This window comes from Schistocerca cancellata, chromosome 3, assembly GCF_023864275.1.
Source record: "Schistocerca cancellata isolate TAMUIC-IGC-003103 chromosome 3, iqSchCanc2.1, whole genome shotgun sequence".
Classification (NCBI taxonomy): Eukaryota; Metazoa; Arthropoda; class Insecta; order Orthoptera; family Acrididae; genus Schistocerca; species Schistocerca cancellata.
The window spans coordinates 66,781,511-66,790,913 of NC_064628.1; positions in this window are offsets into that span (position 1 = coordinate 66,781,511).

The window sequence follows — 9,403 nt, forward strand, 5'->3', positions numbered from 1 at the left end:
TTCTGGTCAAGAGAAACATAGGAACGCATTAAGCAAGAATTAATGATGTCTAGAGATATGGAAGACGCAGGTTACCGAAGTCCTGTAAAATTCTTCGAGAATATGACAAAGAAAAACCAGTATCTCGACAATCCGTGTAGCGCAGCTGAAATTATACGCCTGTGTTATATGAAGCTACTGATTGCCTACCAGCAAACACTTGCCGGAAGGTGTGGAAGCGACATAGAAGTATTCAAAGGAATACTGAGGGAACTCGAGTTCGCATTTAACGAGGAGGAGGCCCGTGAGAAACGCCGAGAGCGTGAATGGCAAAACGGTCGACGAAATAACGGCTCACAGTGGGAGAACAAACATGTGCATAATCACAACGGATTTGGTCAGGATAAGAGAACCAGTAAGCCTGGGAACAGGCGCTCTCCCGACAATAACAAGTGGAATAAGACGTGGGAAAGAGGTCAGCAACCGAATCAGGGTTGGCAAAGTGGTAATAGAAACAATGCCGTAGAAGAAGTAGAAACTCGACCACCAAAACCTGGGCCGTCTCACGTTACTGATGTGGAACATAATTGACTAGGACGCGGAACGGACACGACCCTTAACGAGTCCGTGTCCTCAGTAAAAGCCAGTTACATAAACATCGTGGAGTACGATGATGTGACAGAATTACTATTAGAAGAAAAGGAAGGGCAACAGAATAAAGAAGTTTATCCGGTAGTCCAAATTAAGATAGGAGATTTGGTACTGGCAGCAATAATTGACAGTGGAAGTCAACTTTCTGGAATTTCCGAGGAAGCGTTCAGGAAATGCAAAAATACGCGGAATCCACCGATTCTAGGAATACAAAAGACCAAAGTTAGGGGTGCGCTTCTAGGAAAAAGTATAGATATTTCACAACAGACACGGTTGGAGTTCGAATGTCAGGGGCATAAATTAACGGCGAATTTGTTTGTAATCCTCAAGCTTTGTGTCTTACGAAACCTTCACATAGGACCTGAGCCAGGCAACAGCTCACGTCTCTCCCTACCCACTGTAACGCTCACGCTCTGGCGTACGTTAACTCTTTAAAGCCTGTACTATGGTAAGTTGACGGGCTTCACCTTATAAGAAAGGATTTTAGTAAATATGTTGACCGCGTGTACCTGAATGGAGGCAAAATCAGACTTACACCCACTCAGTAACAACAATGATACGTCAAGCAAGTCTAAAGTGCAACTACACGTTAGGACGGGCAAGAAACATACACAGTAGATGCTACCAATTGATAATAATACAGTCGCCAGCCTAATTAGGCATTAAGTGAGTTTTTTCCTTGTACAAGTGGATGCACATACAAGCATAACAACCCGTAGTAATACTGCATTATATGGTAAATTTTAGAACCAGAAAAATCTACTGAACTAATATTTTCACTTTCTGTATTAATTTAGACAAGCTATAAATACACAACATTACACTATAATGATTACTACAAACTGCGTTTTGTCTATTGATCCGACTGAAATCGGGCATAGGTTATCCTAGAAACAGCACTTTTGAAACACACATACAACGTCAATTTTAAGAAGGGTAAAACACTGATAAGTTTAGGTTTTATATTGACGTTAACTTTGCTGGTCAAAGCAGTTCAGCACACTTCAGGATTCAAATGAATATAAAAGAAAGAAAGAAGAAAGGGGGGGGGGGGGACCCTGAAACTGTTATGATCACTGTAGTGAAAGTTTGATCATTGAGAGCCTTAAGCATTCTAGATTTCCAATATATGATTTACCACTCTTTTTGTCTTATTTCCTGCTCATTTAACTACCGTTATTTTTGTCTCAATTTAAATAAACTTCATTACTAAACCAATTTCAATATTATCTTCCAACTTGGTCAGACCTATATTATTCGTCCGGTATTTCATTAACAACAAAGTTCTTTAAACATCATTCTAACATAGATAGGTCTGCAGGTAATTATTATTAACATAACTTTAAATCTTCATCTTGGGACACTCGGATTGCACAACATGCGGAAAGGACCCTGTCTAGGTTAGTTGTGAGGATAATTAATTGATAGGACAGTTCTGGTAAAATTTAAGTTGTTATTGAACAGTATGTAGCAAAGGTGACACTGGTCCACACGAATACAGTACTGAAAGTTTCAACCTGTTCATATCGATGAGGCGGTCGGCAGGCGGCGAGACGGCGAGGCACAAAGCACACGTGCAATTACAGCAATGGCTCATGAAATATTGGCACTTCACTTCTTCATAGCGTCGCAATACTTTTCCATTTAGTGCCTATGGAATATTGCCATGCTGTATAGGCGTCGGAAACAGCGCATCCGAGGCTCAACGAAACCACTTTTTCCAGGAGAGCCTCCTCTATCCAGCACGTGTTTCTCAGATTGATGCCCAACTCTGACTACTACTGCTGAGCCCGTTATGCCGTACCGTGCCCGTGTGCGTTTTCCCGTGCTCGCCTGCCTCCACCTTTTACCGCTCCCCTACAGACAGGGTATTCACCAAAGGTTTTACATTCCACATATTCTAATACATTGCCTACATATGGACCAGGCGTACAAATACAACTTTCACATCTTACAATAGTTTCAACATTAGGTACACTTCCCTTCGATTACAACATTACTTGAAATTTGACATAAATATTAAAATTTACATCGAAAATTGTTTATCACTTCTTTAACATAATGGCATGAAACAAAAAAGAAATGAAACCAGAATATCGATTATACTAATTTATCGAAATTCAGAAGACAAAAATTTATTACATATACAGTAGGACAACGTTAGTGTTGTTACACATGCCCCTGTTTCCATTAAATTTCACTAAGTGCAAATTTGATGGGAACACTGAACTTTATATTTATACAGTGGTTCTGAATCATTGTGTGATTGTCCCATCAAAAAAAAATTATACCACAAACTTCCTTTCACTCACTTTACATAAGTCTATAATTTTTAACATATCAAGAACATTTACCTATCGTTTGCTTAAGTGCCTTTTGGCACAGTCCAACCTCCTATCACAACATTATTTAAGTAGCAAACTACTCATCATTGTTCAATTTCTCAGACAAATAAAAACCAAATTTGGAACACAAACACTTATTTACAAAAGCAAATACAAATATCTATGCACACTGTAAAACAATTTGTTGATGCTTGCATTGAATGGCAGTCCATTTCCTTATTTACTAAAGAGAAAAAAACACACAATAATATTTAGAAAATTACTACACACATTTGCTGCCTATTATTCCGATTTGGGCAGTCCTTTTCACCTCATATTGTCACATCTCCTGTATCACACTTACAATTCTCCTTTGACTATTTATCTGCCCTCTTTGGTGTTTGGCAGTCCTTTATATTATGGCTCATACACTGCCCATTTTCATTTTTGACAGTCCCATCTTTTATCTGGCTGACAGCATTTATCCTTTCTTTTCAGTCCTTTTTCTCCATACCTCTTTAAATTTATAGTACAATTGGTAATCTGAAACTCACATAATTACATTAGTACACTGATATTGGTCTATCTATGTTACAAAGGTTTGTTACATTTGGCATTAATTAGCTTCAGCATAATATACAGCATAATTACTGTAAATTGTTTTCTGATTGTACTTAGTTCACTCACTTCTAGGAACATACAGTTTCAGGTCCACATTTCTTACACCTAAAGGTCTTTTGGATTTTGGGTAGATCAGGTAGTAAGCATTATTGTGTGGAATGTTCTGTATTATATACGGTCCATTATAAATATATTTAAATTTGGAAATTTCATGGTTCAGTTCACTAGATTTTTCGTGGGTTTTTAAAAGAATATAATCTCCAATTTTAAATTTTGAAACTTTCAGGGTCCATTGTCAGATAGTACTGCCTTGGGTTTCCCGATGGTTCTGAAGTATTCTACCATCCTACTAAATATAGCTTTTGCTGTTGCTTTTTTCAAGGGGTATAATTTCACAGACTTTGAGAATACTTCCAAAATTACTAAAATATATGCACAATTTCCCGAAGTCTTTGGGAGGGGACCATATAAATCTACCGATAATAATTCTATGGTGTCTTCAGGTAATGTACTTTGCATTGGACCTCTATTAGTTCTGTTTGGTACTTTGGCCCTTTGACACTACTAGCAATCACTACTACATTATTCAATTTATCCAAACATTTCTTTGGACCACTATGCTCCAATGCTAAATGAAAATGTCTATAACCTCGGTATCGAACTGGTGTGGCCAACATACTCTCCATTCCTCAGTGGCTAATTCTTTCCTCCTATATAAAATGCCTTTAAAGATTTTGTAATACTTCTTAATTTGAGGATACTGCACACTGTCAAAATTTACTTTCACAGATTTCCATGTCAGATCCTCATTTTGATGGTATCTCATATTTTTACATATTTGTTCCATTTTCCTTTTTCCTGAAACCTCTTTCATATACCTTACCTGAAAAGTACCCTCTTCACCATTTTCATTGGGCACTTCACTCATACCATTAGGCAATCGAGATAACGCATCTGCCACATAATTCTCAGTACCCTTAACATAGCAAATCTCGTAATCAAATTGTTGCAGGTACAAAGCCCAACGAGTCAGCCTGCCATTAAGTAAACGACAATCCTTAAGAAAAGTTAAAGCTTTGTGGTCAGTATGTATGATGAGTTTATGGCCCCACAAATAATTTCTGAATTTCTTTAACCCCCATATAATGGCTAAAGCTTACTTTTCTGATATAGTGTAGTTTCTCTCGTATTTTGTCAGAGTTCTACTTGCAAATGCGATAGTCCTGTGTTCGATTTCCTTGCCATCACAGATTTCTTGGAAAACTTCTATACCAACACCATAAGCACTGCTGTCAGTACTCATATGGAAAGGTTTTGACAGTATGGGGTGATGCAAAATATTGTTGTTCAAAAGTTCACTTTTTAAATTTTCAAAATCTCTCGCGCACCCTTCGGTCCACACAAAAGCACTATTTTTCTTCAGTAGATTATTCAGATGAGGACTATTAAAAACTTGCCCCTTGACGAATTTTCTATAGAACCCACATAAACCCAAAAAGGCTTTCAACTGTTTTCTATTTCTAGGAACTGGACATCCTGCTATTGCACTTAACTTTTCCGGGTCCTTGCCAATACCGGTCATAGTAATAATGTGCCCAAGAAACTTTATTTCCGACTTCACAAATTCACATTTCTTCCACTTAAGCGTCATGCCACCTGTTTGTAGAGCAACAAAAACTTTCTGCAATAATTCACAATGCTCTTGCCATTCTTCTGTAGCAATCAGTAAATCGTGTACATAAATGGTTAGCCGGGAACTCAATTCTCTCCCTAATACAAAGTCCCGTGCCCTAATAAATACTGCCACCGAAGTGCTACTACTTTATACTGATAGCATTTCCCGGCAAATAGAAAAGCGGTATATTTACGGGATTCTTTGCTCAAAGGAATTTGCCAGTATCTGGCGGTCATGTCCAGACTGGTTAATTACTTCACATTATAAAATTTTTGAAGCATTTCGTCCAGATTTTCAGGTCTGTCTATTTCCTTTTTTACAATTTTGTTCAAAGTCCTGGCGTCAATTACTACTCTTACTCCCCCATCCCTTTTGTTCACGATGATAAGGGGACTATTATATTCGCTGCTACTCCGTTCGATTACACCCCATTCTATCATTTTATCTATTTCCACTTGCACAGCCTGCCTCTTTGATATGGGTACCGAAAACGGTCTTACAAAGAAAGGTTTATGCTCTATTGTCTCAATCTGGTATTCAAAGTTCTTAACTAGGCCAGGTTTGTCCGAAAATACGGTGCTGTTACTTTCTAAAATATCAAGCAATTCTGTTTTCTGTTCGGGAGATATTCCCTACCAATTTTCCACAATTTCTTTAAAATTATGCCCCTGCTTGTCACTCTCATTTATTAACCTCTGGACATGGTACACCTCATACTTGTTTGTCAAACCATCATTCCCTTGGTCAATTTCCAACAATAAAGAATCAATTTCTGAGTCGAACACCTTCCCATTTTCCTCAAATTTTACTTCTAAATTCCTAGATGCACTATCAGTTTTGATCACTTCCTGGCTACAATCAATAATAACCTTTTCTTTATCCAACCAATCTATTCCCAGAATCATTTCAGTACTCAAGTCTGGCACAACCAAAAAATCGTGTTCAAAGTTTTGTCCTTTTATACTAAATTCAACCAAAATCTGGTTCTTTACCGGCTTGCTAGTCTTGCCAGTAGCACCAGCAATTTTTACACCCGTCACTGACATAATTACTATTCCAGGTTCATCACAAATGTGTTCGAAAAACGCCTGGGAGATTGCGCTTATCTGAGATCCCGTGTCAAGAAGTACCTGCAATTTCACATTATAAATTTCAACTGGTATTATAGTTTGTTTCATCGTCGAATGTTTTTCATTGTTGTGGTCTTCCCTAAGCAAATCCGGGTCGACTATAACATCGTCCCAAGATATGCTTTTAACATTCACCCCACTTATATCTGGCGGTTTCTTTGGTTCCGGGAGTTCAAAGTCATTAATTACTTGAACTCTTTGTAAAATAGACCATGAGTCGTCAGGTGGCTCTTTCTTTCTTTGTTCAGTGTCAACATCTGGATTTTGTTTTGAAACTTCGTCATCATTAGGTATAATATCGCAATTAGCTGTATCCCCATTATTTTCACTAGTACCGAAATATTCGTCATCTGAACTATCGTCAGAATCCGACCATTCTGGGTCGCTTTCAGTTTCTAACATAAAAGCTTTTCTGAGACAGGCACTAAGTTCTCCCTCTACGTTTTCGTCACGTTTAGATTTTAACTCAGTATCCTCTTTCGGCAAAACGTCCTCATTATCAACTTTACTCACATCTACTGTTACTTCATATTTAGTGTAATCCTCGTGGACTTCAATTACTGTCAGGTAATTACCTGCCTCTTCCTCACAGAGCCTTTCGGTAGCAGCTTGTACTGTTGGCGAATCGTTAACAGAAGTTACTTCCTCGTCAATGCTTAGTATTTCATCCTCCAATTCCTTCCTATCTTTAATCATCGTCCTATCGGCAGCACGCGTACTCAGCGCGGCGCTGTTTACTCTCTCCTCTTCAACTTTGGGCCACGTCACCTTATCGACGTCCCTATTATCTCCTTTTTCACTAATCAATTTCCTTGCTTCATACTCCTTCTGAAAATCCTCCCACTCACATTGATTTAGGCCCTTGTACAGATCGTCGATCTGCACACACCAATTAGTCACTTCTGCTAGTTCTTTCTCGCCATTTACTTCATTGCTAACACTGCTAACCGCACCTCTCTGCGTATCCACTGCTTAATCTATTACTTCCTTCGCAATGGAATTACCACTCATAATGTATGCACCAGTTCTTACGGCAATGTTCGTACATAATGCTGCCGCATTGCTAGTGGCTTCTCTCTGAACAGCTGTTCTGCTAGGCTGGGCCGTTGCCCTCTGATGCTCCACTCGCCTGTTAACATGTAGCGCTCTGCACGGCAACGATGACTCATTTATGCCCACACCTGATGCTTGTTTCGCAACAACACGTAGCGTCGTTCCACGCCTGTCTCTAACCTGTCTCATTACTTTACTGTCAGTCCGGTAATATTTCTTAAATCGGGGCCGGTATGTACTGTCCGCTTCCGTTTGGCCCGCAACGTTCGCGGAAATCAGTTTCCCGCATCGTTATTATTTTGTGCGGTGTACCCCCTACCGCGACCCATGTAACTTCCTCTTCCTCTGCCTCTGCCTCTACCTCTCTGTATCATATTGACGCGAAAGCCATCGCCGTCATTTCTTCCGTCATTATTGCGATTATTCTTGTTACCAAAATTCTGATAATTGGCACGACTTTCGCGCCAGTGGTCTTCGTCTTCGACCCTTTCGAGAAACGCTTGGAAGCTGCGATGATTGCTTCCCACATATCTCTTTGAATCTTCTGGAAGCTTTTTATATAGCTCCCATATTATTTCAGAATCGGATCTTCTCCCTCTTAAATGTGTTAACTTTCGGTACCAATATTCGCAGAAATCTTTCAAAGAATTCCTGCCCCTGTTATCATGAAGTTTGGCCATGATAAACTCGCGCCACAAATGATCCTGTTTTTGTTCGGACCAATATTCTTCCATAAACTTTTGCTTAAATTCTTCGAAAGTCATTCGTTCGGTATTCAAATTAATTCCCCAGTGCTTAGCGTCACCTGCTAAGGCGCTAATTACTACGTTTATCTTTTCCTGATCAGACAAGTGTTCAGGAAATATTCTCTCGCAATTTTTGATGAAATCTAACGGATGCCATCCCTTATGTTTTTTGGCGGGATCGAAGCGTTCCTCACCTTCCAATAGCTTCATAAGTGGTGTGCCATTACAGATGACACCAGGCCTATCTTTGATTTTATTCTCAAGATCGAAAATTTTGCCTTGAATTTTCGAAGTATTTTCTTCACAGTTTTGTACACATCCGGTAACTTTTTCGCCTAATTCTCTTTCAGTGTCTGAAACTGCCTTTTTCAATTGTGATATTCCTTGTTGACATTCGTTTACGAAGTCAGTTTTAAGACCAAAAACCTTTTCGCCTACTTTGGTTTCAACCAGAGGCTCTACTTTCTCTTGGATGCTGAGAATTTCAACATCAAACCTACTGTTAATGTTGTCAATTTCCCCCTGCATAGTATCCATATTTTTGTTAATTGTGTCAATTTCAAATTTCATAGTATTTACTACAGAGCTTAAACTACCCACTTGTTGTTCTACCTGTTCTATTTGTGTACTAATTTTAATTCCTTGTTCTTCGACCTGTGCTTTAAGCTGACCAACGTGTGTTTTAAGGTGATCATTCTGGGTTTTGAGCTGGTTACTTTGAGTTTCAAGCTGCTCATCAACGTGTCTTTTAAGCTGATTATTCTGTGTTTTGAGCTGCTCGGCAACGTGTGTTTTAAGCTGATCATTCTGTCCTGCAATTTGGTTAATTGTTCAAATAAATCGTTCATGCTTAAAATTTTCACACTGTTTTGCTCTACGGAATCGGTGTGTTCCGATCCTACTTCAAAAGTTTCTTTCGGTTCTTTCTTTATCTGTGGTGAATCAAACATGTCAGTGGATTCGTTCACGTACCCACTATCATCTACAAAGTCATCCCCTACTTCTTGTTTTATCCCTTGTTGTGTTCGAGGCAATCTCGACATTTCAATCTCTTCATTAACATGTTCCTGATATTGTATATACGCCAATTGCCTTTCGCTAACGCCATCTGTTATCTGGCAGCGTAAACTCCTGCTATTGCCATGCGCCTCTTCCATTACGCTCGGTACATCTACCCTGTCTACTTTCCTGTCCATACTGAATGCAAATAACACCACACTACCG